General features: G+C 37.6%; 1 pseudogene; it reads right to left on the reverse strand.

Moving 5' to 3' along the window:
• Positions 1-2063: 2063 nt before the first annotated feature.
• Positions 2064-2143, reverse strand: LOC129943610 (small nucleolar RNA U3; annotated as a pseudogene).
• Between the last annotated feature and the right edge of the window lie 11079 nt (positions 2144-13222).

Raw genomic sequence — 13222 nt, forward strand, 5'->3', positions numbered from 1 at the left:
CATCAACATACACGTGCGCAGGCCACACCCTTTTTCATAGTGTCGTGATAAGCGGTACTTGCGTCCGAGAACGACGTCATCGAAGGAAAATAAATATCAACGGGTAACTGCCAGCTGCAGCAGCAAAATAAAAAAATATTCAAAAGAAATACTAATAAAAAATGTTTTAATGAATGGCGAAAGTCACGTTACCATAGACCCCCGTCCCCCCTTGTCCCACCTTGTCAAACTCAGCAAGAGCCCATGATATTTATATAATATAAAATATCATCAAATAGACAAAGCAAATATTGGTATTGAGAAATATTCTGCAATTCTTCCATCGAGAGAATCAAAAATCTATTTAGCTATGTAATGTAAATGCATAAATACGCATAGCACTTTGGCATGCACAAACAAAAAATGTGGCTCCACGTCCTCCCCTCCCTGAAAATAGTAGATTAAGACTAAAAGAATTGTAATCTACTGTTTAGATTTTTTCTTAAATCAGCAAATAGGTATTTCGTAAATTACAATATTGCAGCTTCAATATTTATATTGTGATTATATTTTATTGATTTGAGAATTGAGAATGCTTAAATCACCGCATACATTTCGCAAAACAAGATTAATGAGTAGTCAAATTAAATTATTCCCCTAAAGTAATAGATTGCGACTCAAAAGTTGCAATTTACTTTGATTTCAACAAGCTCGAATTATAACTTTTGATAATAATTACCAAATTATAAAATTTTGTATTTTACGAAGATTTGAATGCTGAATTACAACTTTCTCATTCATTTTATAATAAAATCGTCTTGATTTACTAAAAAAAGGGTTTTCGTAAATTGCAACCTAAAATTTAGCAATTAGTGATTTTTCAATTCTCTCCGTGTGATACCTTAAGAAATCATAATTTAATGAAACTCCAAAATCTTCAAAGCTGTGTACAATGTCTTTGTTGTAAACATTTTTGAAATTGAAGTTTGGAAAATTAAATAAACTTGATTGACATTAATAATTCAAGAACGACTGCACTGATTTGAATATCTCTAACTTATAGATTCCAGTAACTAAGAAAGTACACGATTTCTACCGTTGCTTGGAACTAGACTCAAGCAAAATGTCTTGAGTTTCAACAGTGTGAGCGAGTGCATTACGACAATCCGTGCCAAGGCTTACTTTTGAAAACATAAGCCGCATATGCGCGCATGCTAAAACAGGAGAGAAAGATCAAGAAACCAAATACATATTGTTCGAGCTCTTAGACCAAACATATGATCAGTGCCCTGGCCATGACAAATAAATTGTCTTAAGAGATTATAATACCAAAGTAGGAAGGGAAGATATTTTAGGTGGCACAATCTGCACCTGCTCGACACCACCTCCGACAACGGATACAGGTTATTCGAATTGGCTGCGGGACGTGATGTTCTGGTCTCTTCTACGCAGTTTACACATCCTGATATCCACAAGGAGACATAGAATTCTCCTGATTAATTTACTGACAACCAGATTGACCAAATTGTGATCGTACTACGACAATTCTCCAGTATACAGGATGTCCGAGCATCGTAAGGTAAGCCTACGGATACGCCGAAGCAAGCCAAAACAAGGAAGTACTTTGAGAAGGTTTGACGTTAGAGGATTATAATCGCAAGAGAATTCCATATCCTTTTCCTATCTAGTCTCTAACATTCTAACAACCTCTTAAGAGATCCTATGCTAACTGTATTGATCATTGAATACCAGTGGCAACATTGACTTGCAGCCATCAGAGATGGCACCTCTGAAGTGCTACGTTTCACACAGCCACCACAGCGAAACCCCAGGTTTGACGAAGAATGAACTGCACCAACTGCAGAGGCGCCAACAACAGAACAACACTTATAAGATCTGCCATATTATGTGTAAGTCTGAACCCGATAGGCTTCAACCTGATTGGTCCATATAAGTATATTGTAAAAATCCCAGGAACTTCAAATCGATATCCATTATCTTCATATTGATTTGAAAGCCACGTATGACGGCATTGGTAGGGAAGCTTTGGGATCCTCGTCAAAATTATCCGAACAACGATGAATACTAAGGTTGGTTAATTTCGTACTTTCTTCAAAAGTAAGAGAAGATTGACTACAGAAATGATCCTGTGAAGTATATATTCCAATTTCCAAGAACCCCTAAACAGACAGCTCGAAACTCAAAAAACTTTGAATGCTCTAGCTAATCTAGACATGCACACGTTAACAAGCATTATCAAGAAAGCAGCGCCCCAAAAAACATCGGCAAAAAATCAGGTTTTGGCAAATAAGCAAAAGTGGTTTCACAGCGATTGCATGAGAGTTAGGAACCTATCTTTTGCGTACTTGAAATTATTCTGAACGACCAGTAATATTAATTGTAGAATCCTTTCTGCGACAGTGAACAAAAAATTCTAAAATCTTTGTAAAGCAAAAAAGCGAAATTTTGATGAAAAAAACATGGAAATGGTAAACAGGTAAACAATGGAGTTCTGGAAAGCAATTAGGCTTGTGAGTGGAAAAAAGATTCCAATGGCTACAGTACTAATACCATTGAACAATTAAAAATCCATTTTACAAGTTCGCTCAACACTTCACACATAGCACCATCGTTTCAATACGCTCCACCTTTAATAATTGATGAGTTTCTGGATGCGCCTATATCCCACTTTTTTACAAGCTTTATAAATATGGAATCTCAACTAAACTTATATTTGTCATTAGAGCCATGTACGAAGAAAATGTCGCACGAGTTTGATATGGAAATTCTCTTTCAGATGAGTATAGTACGTCAATTGGCGTTAAGCAAGGATGTGTTTAAGTACTCTTCTCTTTTTCTTATACATAAATGACATGTCTAATTCGGTGAAAGGTGGTATTGATATAAGAGTAAAGAATATTCCAGGACTGATGTTCGCGAGCGATATAGTTTTCCTAGCTGAAACTATAGACGGGATGCAGCTAATGATAAATAGACTTCAAATTTATTGCCAAACATGGAATCTCGAACTAAATCTTTCTAAATCAAAAATGATGATATTCAGAAACGGGGGTGGGAGATATTCCAGGAGGGAGAAGTGGACGTTTGACGAGGAACCGATAAAAATAGTTAAGGAATACAAGAATCTGGGAGTTTTGATTGCATCTAACTGAAACTAAAAAAACATTTACAATCCAAATTATCGGAAGCAAACTTTTCTGTGTGGAGAAGTTGCATTCTAAGAAATAGCGTTTTGCACATAGTTTAACACAAAGTATTTCGAGCTATCGCAATTGCAATACTGTTTTACGGAGCGCAAGTATGGAAGTATCGATCGTTTGAAGCTGTGGAAAATTTCCTCCGTTTTTTTTTATTAAAATTACTTTCAAGTTGGCAAGAACGATGCCCAACTACTTTTTCAATATCAGCAGACGAAAGTATCGAAGTGCTTAAGTTGATGATATTGGAGTTTGTCCAATACTCAAGCAGTTCCAAAAGCGCTATTTTGGGATATATATACACGGTTTAAAAGAAACGATCAACATCATGGGGAACTAGGTTGGCACCTTCGCTATTTTCCAGGTCTCAGAAAAGTATTGATTCTTCAAACAGGCGTTGATAATAAGTGTTAGGTACTTTCTTCCTGATTGGGATAAATTTTTGATGTGTAAGTTGTTTATATTATCAAGTCCATCGGTTTTACTTACTCGCAACACTTTATTATAGCGGAAACTTAATTAACAGATACGTATTCATCTTGTGGTGCTTCTGTTAAAGATGATACAATTCTATAAGAAGCAGCGTCTACCAAACTTATAGTGTCGAAATCACTTAGCTGTTGGGATACCTTATGGTTTTTACTGAATTCTACAGCGAAAGCATTCACCTTTTCACTATCAGTATAATGGACCTCATTAGAAATTTTAAGCACAGGAATTATTCTCGTCTTATTTTTTATGATTTTAGCAATATTCCACAAAGGTTTATCGTTTTTTTGTAATTGGGTCCATTGTTTATTTCAATTTTTTTTTGAACTTCCATAGAAATCAGTTTATTAAAAACTTCAACTGATGGCGATGTCTTGGCAAACGATATCGTTGCCACTGACTTCTAATACCATTTCTGACACGAATATATACAAGAATATAACTAGGAATGTTACTAATGTGGTGCTTTCTGACTAGCTTTGGCACAGAAGAATCTATTGAGCTAAGAATTTGATCAGAGAATCGTGAAACAAGTGAATCAGCACCTTTTTTAATTCTAACATTGTCTATTTATATAGGCATATTTCTTAGTTCAAGTTTTAAATCTGATTTGTAAATTGACCAGTTGGTATTTTTAAAATCTTTCACTTGGGAGGGATGGAGAATTTGTAACAACACGGGGTTATGATCCGTAGGAAGTTCGTCGAAAACTATAGGCTGAGACACAGTGTCAGCTGTGTTAGTGACAAAAAGGTCCAACACTGAAGGACTTCCTCTTTGAGCAGCGGGTATATAAGTAGGACCTGATGGAAAAAGGAAATATATTTGTTAGATCCGACAGTATGTTGCCCCAAGAATTAGCTCTTCTACAACCTCAATCTCTGTGTCTGCAGTTTAAATCACCACCAATAATATAGTTATTGTTTTTTATTAAGAGCTTTCTTAAATCAGATTGTTTGTAAGTGCTGTCTCTTTAATGGGGACGAAAATCCTCCCCGAAAGTATGAACAAATTATGTAAATAGTTCTATCGTTACCTAATCTAAGTTGAATTCCAATATTTTCTATACAAAATGTACGTATAGGTAATAAAACAGAATGTTGAATTGATTTTCAAATTAATATTGCAACACCCCCTCCCTTTCATCAATTCTATATAGCAATAGAAACCGGGGGTTGATATTTTGAAATGTAGATCTAACCACGTCTCTATAATTAAAGCAATATCTGTCTTTTTTGAATTTAAGAAGACATGGCAATTATTTTAACCGTGCCCAAACATCTGACATATTCGGCACTGTGTTATTATATTTGTATGGTGTGGAAAACAGATAGACAGTTCTTTTTTAAGTTTGACATTTTAATTGAACCACTTTCAATAAAGCAAACTTAAAAATATTCCGAATTTAGTACTTCGGTATCAAATGAGCTAAGGCCATACAGAAATACTTATAAAGCTTTTTCACTTTTCAAATCATGTGAGAAATATTGACAGTTCTCAACTTTCAGCTTTTCAATCACCATTTTTTAACAATCAATAGATTCACACATAATTTTAATACCGATGGAAATAATTTGAATGCAGTAGTCAGTGACTTTAATAGTCATATGACTTTTGCAATAATTTAATTGGGGGCACTTTTATTTTTGGAACAGATTGTATTGATGCGGACTGATTATCATCCATATCATCACATTCATTGCCAGCGTCTGCCACACACTGCAATGGGCTCCAGTATCCAGGAGATTTGAAATTATTGTTATTCATTCTATTGTTCATATTATATTTCGATTTTGAAAACTTTGAAACTTTGAGTTTCTTTTTTAATTTTTTGTACAAAAACTGTCTATTCGATTTTTTTCAAAATTTGTCCTAATGTTGAAAACAATATTTTTCATAAGTAAAATTAGTAAGAAGTTATTATGTCAAAGTTTTGGAAAGATATTTGAGTCGAAAATTATTTTTTACCAACTTTCGTTACTTTTTTTTCGTTTTTTAATTTTTTTTACAAAAACTATCAATTCGACTTTTTTTGAATTTTACTGAATGTTGACAACAATATTTTTTAAAAGATAAAAGTAAATTAAAGCCAATATCTCAAAGTTTTGAAAAGATATTGTTACGGTAAATTTTACCGCAACAAAAACCAGCCTTTGGCTGTTTTCTTTTTCCTAGTTGTGGCTGCAAAATATCGGCAAAGTTGAGGGCAACCATGGTCTCATCAGCCACAGGTGTACCTAGCCGTTATTTTGCAAAAGCAACAAAAACAGGTGATCGGATTCGAGGACGAGTTCTTTCGACAAGGTCGAAAATGCCGGCGGATGGTTCGAAGAAGTATGCGGTCAGGCGGACCCTACTTAAACGACAACCACAACAATAACAACATATTTTTATTTGTTTAACCATTCATATTTTAAAGTAGATTTAATAATTAACATTTTAATATTTTGTAAAAAGAAATGGGTTTTTAACGCCGCGTTTTTAAAGTCGATTAATTTAATTTTTGGTACGAAATTCACACCTCGAACCTCGCGCGATATTAATAGTAATAGGAAAATGCCTAGTTTAGACTTCTTCTCGATTTTTGTTTTCTTTACACTTTCTCGAGAAATAAGAATAGTTGGGAAGGGGTCTGAACTCGCCATTATGTTTCGGCAAGTTTTGGAAACTCATCCAACAACTTGTTGAAACCGTGATTGTGTGTGTGGAAGTAAAGTTTCGCTGAGAGTCAACAACGGTGGCTTTCCTGATGAGCGTAAAGCTTCCAGGAAGCCGCGATACCGTGACCGACAATCACGAAAACGGATGCTTGTGTTGTATGAATGTGTGTGTGACTGGAATGGTAGAGGGAGGAGGAATGTAGTTTGAAATTAGCTTGGAAGGCACTCTAGAAAGAGCCTTACAAGCGAGCAGTAAGAAGATAAGGAAAAGTTCGAGGAGTTTGTAAAGAAAAAGGAAAAATCGAGGAGAAGGAAATCAGGAAATCGAAGAAATTAAATAGAAAATTGGAGATTCAAGGATAGAGGATCGAGGTGTGAGGAGTTTCAAGAGGAGAGAAATAGGAAATAAAAGATAAGTAACATTTTTTTTTGTGTTGTTCTTTGTTCTTTTGTTCGGTACGCGTCCGGTGCTAAAAACCTATTTTTAATTTGCCATTTTTCCTTTGTTTGATTTAAATTTCATTGGATTGTAATTTTCATTTTTTTTGTTTTGGAAAACATTTTGGGTTTTAGTCCAGGGATCTTCAATCCCACGGTTTCCCAAAGGAATAAATTTTAAATACAAAAACAAACGTTTGTTACGCCTTTTTTTAATCGCTTCACCCACCACAAAGAGTTTTGGAATTTTCTTTTCGGTTTTAAAAAAAATTCCTGGCGCCCATTTTTATTGCAACGTACCCCACTGTAGGTACTTGTAATCACATATTTCTAAATTGTAGCAATTTGATTGATTATTATAAATCGATCAATATTGTTATAATTAATATAAATAAATTCTTCCAAAAGAACCCAGCCCAGCTGAGCAGTCGCGGTTACAGCTTCGTCAACGAGCTGTATTGTTGCACTTTTTTTTGTTCTCTCTTTTGTGTCGTATTCGTACTCGGTTGAGTGCGAGTTGCTGGAATCGTTGCGTGCGTCGTCGTCGCTACGCAGCCGCCGTCGTCGGTTTCGTTGGTTTAGTTTTGATTTTAATTATTTGCCTACACATAATTAATAATAATAATAAAAAAAAAGTGTAACAAATTGGAGCCCAACGTGTGGGGCTAAGTGGAAGAATTTTCGTGGTATATTTCGTATCGTGTTTTTATTAATTGTTTAACTTGAAATAGAACATTTCATTCCCTAGTTTTTTTTTATAGGTATTTCAATCGAGTTGTTCCAGAGAAAAATTATTGGAGGAGATTAATCGGCGTTCGCAGGGAAAGGAGGAAACTTTCGGCGCTTACCTTACCACTATGAGGACATTGTTTCGAAGATTATCGGAACCTTTGTCAGAGGGAAGGATGCTTTCAATATTGAGGAAAAATGTAGATCCCTTTTATCAGGTGCAGATAGCTAGTGCCAAACCAAAGACGGTTAAGGAACTTGCTATCTTAGGTAGGGAACTGGACACCCTTAAGGCGAATGTAGATAGTTTTACCCCACCCTCTAGAAGTAGACATTTGTTGGAACCGGAGTGCGGTTATCAACCTAGTTCGTTTGGACAACACCGAGTAGCGGCTGTTGCTCCAGTCTCCGAGAATCCACTTAGGCAGTCGGTTAGGTGTCACAATTGTAATAGGGAAGGACATATAGCTTCGCGATGCACCGTTCAAAAACGTTGCTTCGGTTGTGGAGCTGTAGGAGTGTTTAGAAGGGACTGTAGGTGTTCGGGAAATGGGAATCGGGCCCTTGTGTCAGCAGGACAAGGAGTCCGTCGTCAATAGGAAGGTCGTCTGCTGACGATCAGCGGGTAGGAGTTAACCTGAGTTTCACGTTAGCGGCAAATGGTAGGGACACTAGACCATATTTAGGAGTTAGGGTTTATGGAATCAAGTTTTTAGGACTTCTTGATTCAGGAGCCTCTCGTACCATTGTGGGTGGTGACGGGTGGAAAATTTTTAAACAGTTAGGGCTAACGTTAGGAAAGAGTAGTGTTGGGTCAGTAGCGTTAGCAGATGGAGCAGGTGTAGATGTAGCTGGATCTGTTTCTCTACCAGTGGAGGTTGAGAACAAATCCTTTTTAATTGAATGTCTGGTCATTCCGAATCTTCCACACCAGTTGATCTTGGGTGCCGATTTTTGGGCACTATCGGGCATAGTCCCGGATTTGAGATCAGGTGTGTGGAATTTTTCGAACCAGGAGAGATTGGCTTCGATGACAGACATGGTAGCGATTAGGGAAAAATCGGATTTGAACGATTTTGAAAGTAGGAAGTTAGAATTAGTATTAGAAGAACTTTTTAAATCAATGACCGAAGGGTTAGGGTGCACCAACTTAGTTGAGCACAAGATTAGGACGTCTGCAGAACCGATAAAGCAAAGATATTACCCTGTTTCGCCAGCGATTCAGAAACATATCGATCAGGAGCTCCAGGAGATGTTGGAGGCTGGAGTGATCGAGAAGTCGAAGAGTCCTTGGGCATCGCCAATACTTCTGGTTAAGAAGAAAGATGGCAGTTATCGGTTCTGTGTTGACTATAGGAAATTGAATGAGGTTACTGATAGGGATGCTTATCCACTACCATTTATTTCAGCGATTTTAGACAAGCTTCGAAACGCGAAGTACTTGTCTTCTTTAGACATTAAATCTGCTTATTGGCAGATTCCAATGGAAAAAGAATCGCGCAAGTACACAGCCTTTACCGTGCCAGGGCGTGGCCTGTATCAATTTTGCAGGATGCCTTTCGGTTTGCACAATTCCCCGGCAACTTGGCAGAGGTTTATTGACGACGTTTTAGGTCCTGACTTAGAACCGTTCGTCTTTGTGTACTTGGATGACATTATCATCGTCACCGATTCTTTTGATAGGCACCTAGAAATTTTAAAAGAAGTTTTTAAAAGGTTAGGAGAAGCAGGTTTAAAAGTAGGTAGGGAAAAGTGTAATTTTTGTAGGCCTTCTTTAAAATTTCTAGGTTACGTAGTTGATAGGAACGGGCTTCATGTTGACCCGGAAAAAGTGGAAAGCATGATTAGGATTCCTCCACCGAAAAACGTGAAGGAAATTAGGAGTTTTGTAGGGACTATTTCTTGGTACCGTAGGTTTGTACCAAATTTTGCAATTTTGGTTAGGCCTCTTACCGATCTCTTAAAGAAAGGTAAGAAATTTGAGTGGACAAAAGAATGTGAGGAGAGTTTTAGGAAAGCCAAAGAGTGTTTGGTTACGGCACCGATTCTGACATGTCCGGATTTTTCAAGGCCGTTTGTTGTACAAACAGATGCGTCGGACTACGGCATCGGGGCCGTATTATCTCAGCAGTTTGAGGATGGCGAAAAAGCCATTTGTTATTTAAGTCGGTCATTGAATAGGAATGAAAGGAACTACTCTACGACCGAAAAGGAATGTTTAGCGGTCCTTTGGGCGATTGAAAAGTTGCGGCCGTATCTCGAAGGTGTTCGATTTACAGTCGTAACTGATCACCACTCTTTGGTCTGGTTAAGCAACCTTAAGGATCCGCAGGGTAGATTAGCTCGTTGGGCCATTCGGCTCCAACAATTTGATTTCAAGATCATCCATCGTAAGGGCAAAGAACATGTCGTTCCTGATATGTTGTCGCGAGGAGTTCCAGAAGTAGCTGGTGTCTCTGAAGCGGATTCAGACCCTTGGGTGATTAAGATGAAATCACAGGTAGAAAAGAGCCCGTTAGAATACCCATCTTGGCGAGTTGAGAATGGGCGGCTCTATAAACACGTTAGGTTGAACCATATAGTCGTTCATAATAGTGGTGAGGAGTGGAAGTTAGTGTTAGGGAAAAGTGATAGGACGAGAATCCTTAACGAGTGCCATGATGCTCCGCTTTCAGGACACATGGGGGTTAAGAAAACTTTTGCTAGGGTAGCAGACAAATATTACTGGCCCAAAATGAGGAGTGATATAACGAGGTATGTTAGGAGTTGTAAAATTTGTCAAAGCGTGAAACCGGTGAACGAAAAACCAGCTGGTCTAATGACCGAACGAGTAGGCAATTCCCAACCGTGGGAAATGATTTGCGTGGACTTGGTGGGTCCATTACCAAAATCGTCGCGAGGATTCGTTTACATTTTAACGGTCGTCGATTACTTCACTAAATTCCCCTTGTTGTTCGCGTTACGGTCCGCAACGGCGAAAGCGGTATGTCGGGAGTTGGAAGAAAACGTGTTTCTTCTCTTCGGGATTCCCAAGTGGATTGTCTGTGACAACGGTCCCCAGTTCCGTGGCAAGGAACTGAAAACGCTTAGCGAAGCGTACGGGTCACAACTTAGGTTTACGGCGAATTATCATCCGCAAGCGAATCCGGCGGAACGGATAAATCAAATCATTAAGACTACGCTCCGGGCGTATGTATCGGAAAACCAGCGGAGTTGGGATTCGCAACTGGCAAAAGTGGCCTGTGCAATCCGAACTTCGCAACATGAGGTTTTAGGTGTGTCGCCATACTTCGCAAATTTCGGTAGGAACATGGTAACTAGTGGCCATGATGTAGGAATTAGGGATAGCGATAGGGACCCAGATAGTACGGAAATTAATAGGCAGTTTCGGAAACTGAGAGAGGATATAACTAGGAAGTTGGAAGCAGCGGGAAAGAAGGCTGCTAAGACTTATAATTTACGCAGGAGGGACGCGCAATATCACACGGGTGATCTCGTTTGGCGTAGAAACTTCGCGCTGTCCGATGCAGCAAATTATTTCGCGGCGAAGTTGGCGACGAAATTTGTAGGACCTTTCAAGGTCAGCAAGAGAATGTCACCTTGGACATATCTCCTAATAGATGATTGCGGTAAAGAGCGAGGAACGTGGCATGTTAAGGATTTAAAACCGTTTGTTAATGTTTGAGTCAAGTCCCTTTTGTAATAGTAATTTTTTTGGTTTTTCATTGTCATTTTTGTTTAATTAATATGCCACACTAATGATTTTCTTTTCTTTTTTTCTTTTAAATGTAATGATGGTTATCCTTTGTTGTTGTTGTCTACCCCCGGCTGAGCCTTAAGAAATGGTTTGCTTTTCTTGAAAAGTAAACACATTTCTTGGGAGGTAAGGGTGGGATTTGTTACGGTAAATTTTACCGCAACAAAAACCAGCCTTTGGCTGTTTTCTTTTTCCTAGTTGTGGCTGCAAAATATCGGCAAAGTTGAGGGCAACCATGGTCTCATCAGCCACAGGTGTACCTAGCCGTTATTTTGCAAAAGCAACAAAAACAGGTGATCGGATTCGAGGACGAGTTCTTTCGACAAGGTCGAAAATGCCGGCGGATGGTTCGAAGAAGTATGCGGTCAGGCGGACCCTACTTAAACGACAACCACAACAATAACAACATATTTTTATTTGTTTAACCATTCATATTTTAAAGTAGATTTAATAATTAACATTTTAATATTTTGTAAAAAGAAATGGGTTTTTAACGCCGCGTTTTTAAAGTCGATTAATTTAATTTTTGGTACGAAATTCACACCTCGAACCTCGCGCGATATTAATAGTAATAGGAAAATGCCTAGTTTAGACTTCTTCTCGATTTTTGTTTTCTTTACACTTTCTCGAGAAATAAGAATAGTTGGGAAGGGGTCTGAACTCGCCATTATGTTTCGGCAAGTTTTGGAAACTCATCCAACAACTTGTTGAAACCGTGATTGTGTGTGTGGAAGTAAAGTTTCGCTGAGAGTCAACAACGGTGGCTTTCCTGATGAGCGTAAAGCTTCCAGGAAGCCGCGATACCGTGACCGACAATCACGAAAACGGATGCTTGTGTTGTATGAATGTGTGTGTGACTGGAATGGTAGAGGGAGGAGGAATGTAGTTTGAAATTAGCTTGGAAGGCACTCTAGAAAGAGCCTTACAAGCGAGCAGTAAGAAGATAAGGAAAAGTTCGAGGAGTTTGTAAAGAAAAAGGAAAAATCGAGGAGAAGGAAATCAGGAAATCGAAGAAATTAAATAGAAAATTGGAGATTCAAGGATAGAGGATCGAGGTGTGAGGAGTTTCAAGAGGAGAGAAATAGGAAATAAAAGATAAGTAACATTTTTTTTTGTGTTGTTCTTTGTTCTTTTGTTCGGTACGCGTCCGGTGCTAAAAACCTATTTTTAATTTGCCATTTTTCCTTTGTTTGATTTAAATTTCATTGGATTGTAATTTTCATTTTTTTTGTTTTGGAAAACATTTTGGGTTTTAGTCCAGGGATCTTCAATCCCACGGTTTCCCAAAGGAATAAATTTTAAATACAAAAACAAACGTTTGTTACGCCTTTTTTTAATCGCTTCACCCACCACAAAGAGTTTTGGAATTTTCTTTTCGGTTTTAAAAAAAATTCCTGGCGCCCATTTTTATTGCAACGTACCCCACTGTAGGTACTTGTAATCACATATTTCTAAATTGTAGCAATTTGATTGATTATTATAAATCGATCAATATTGTTATAATTAATATAAATAAATTCTTCCAAAAGAACCCAGCCCAGCTGAGCAGTCGCGGTTACAGCTTCGTCAACGAGCTGTATTGTTGCACTTTTTTTTGTTCTCTCTTTTGTGTCGTATTCGTACTCGGTTGAGTGCGAGTTGCTGGAATCGTTGCGTGCGTCGTCGTCGCTACGCAGCCGCCGTCGTCGGTTTCGTTGGTTTAGTTTTGATTTTAATTATTTGCCTACACATAATTAATAATAATAATAAAAAAAAAGTGTAACAATATTTGAGTCGAAAATCAATTTTTACCAACTTTGAGTAATGTTTTTTTTTTTTAGATTTTTATTTTTTATAAAAAAAACTGTCAATTCAATTTTTCTCAAAATTTTATCAGACGTCAAAAAAATTATTCTTCGTTGCTCAACATTGTTTTGGAGATGAAATCATATTTAAGTCGTAAAATTTTTTGA

The sequence above is a fragment of the Eupeodes corollae genome, chromosome 1 (genome assembly GCF_945859685.1).
Source record: "Eupeodes corollae chromosome 1, idEupCoro1.1, whole genome shotgun sequence".
Lineage (NCBI taxonomy): Eukaryota > Metazoa > Arthropoda > Insecta > Diptera > Syrphidae > Eupeodes > Eupeodes corollae.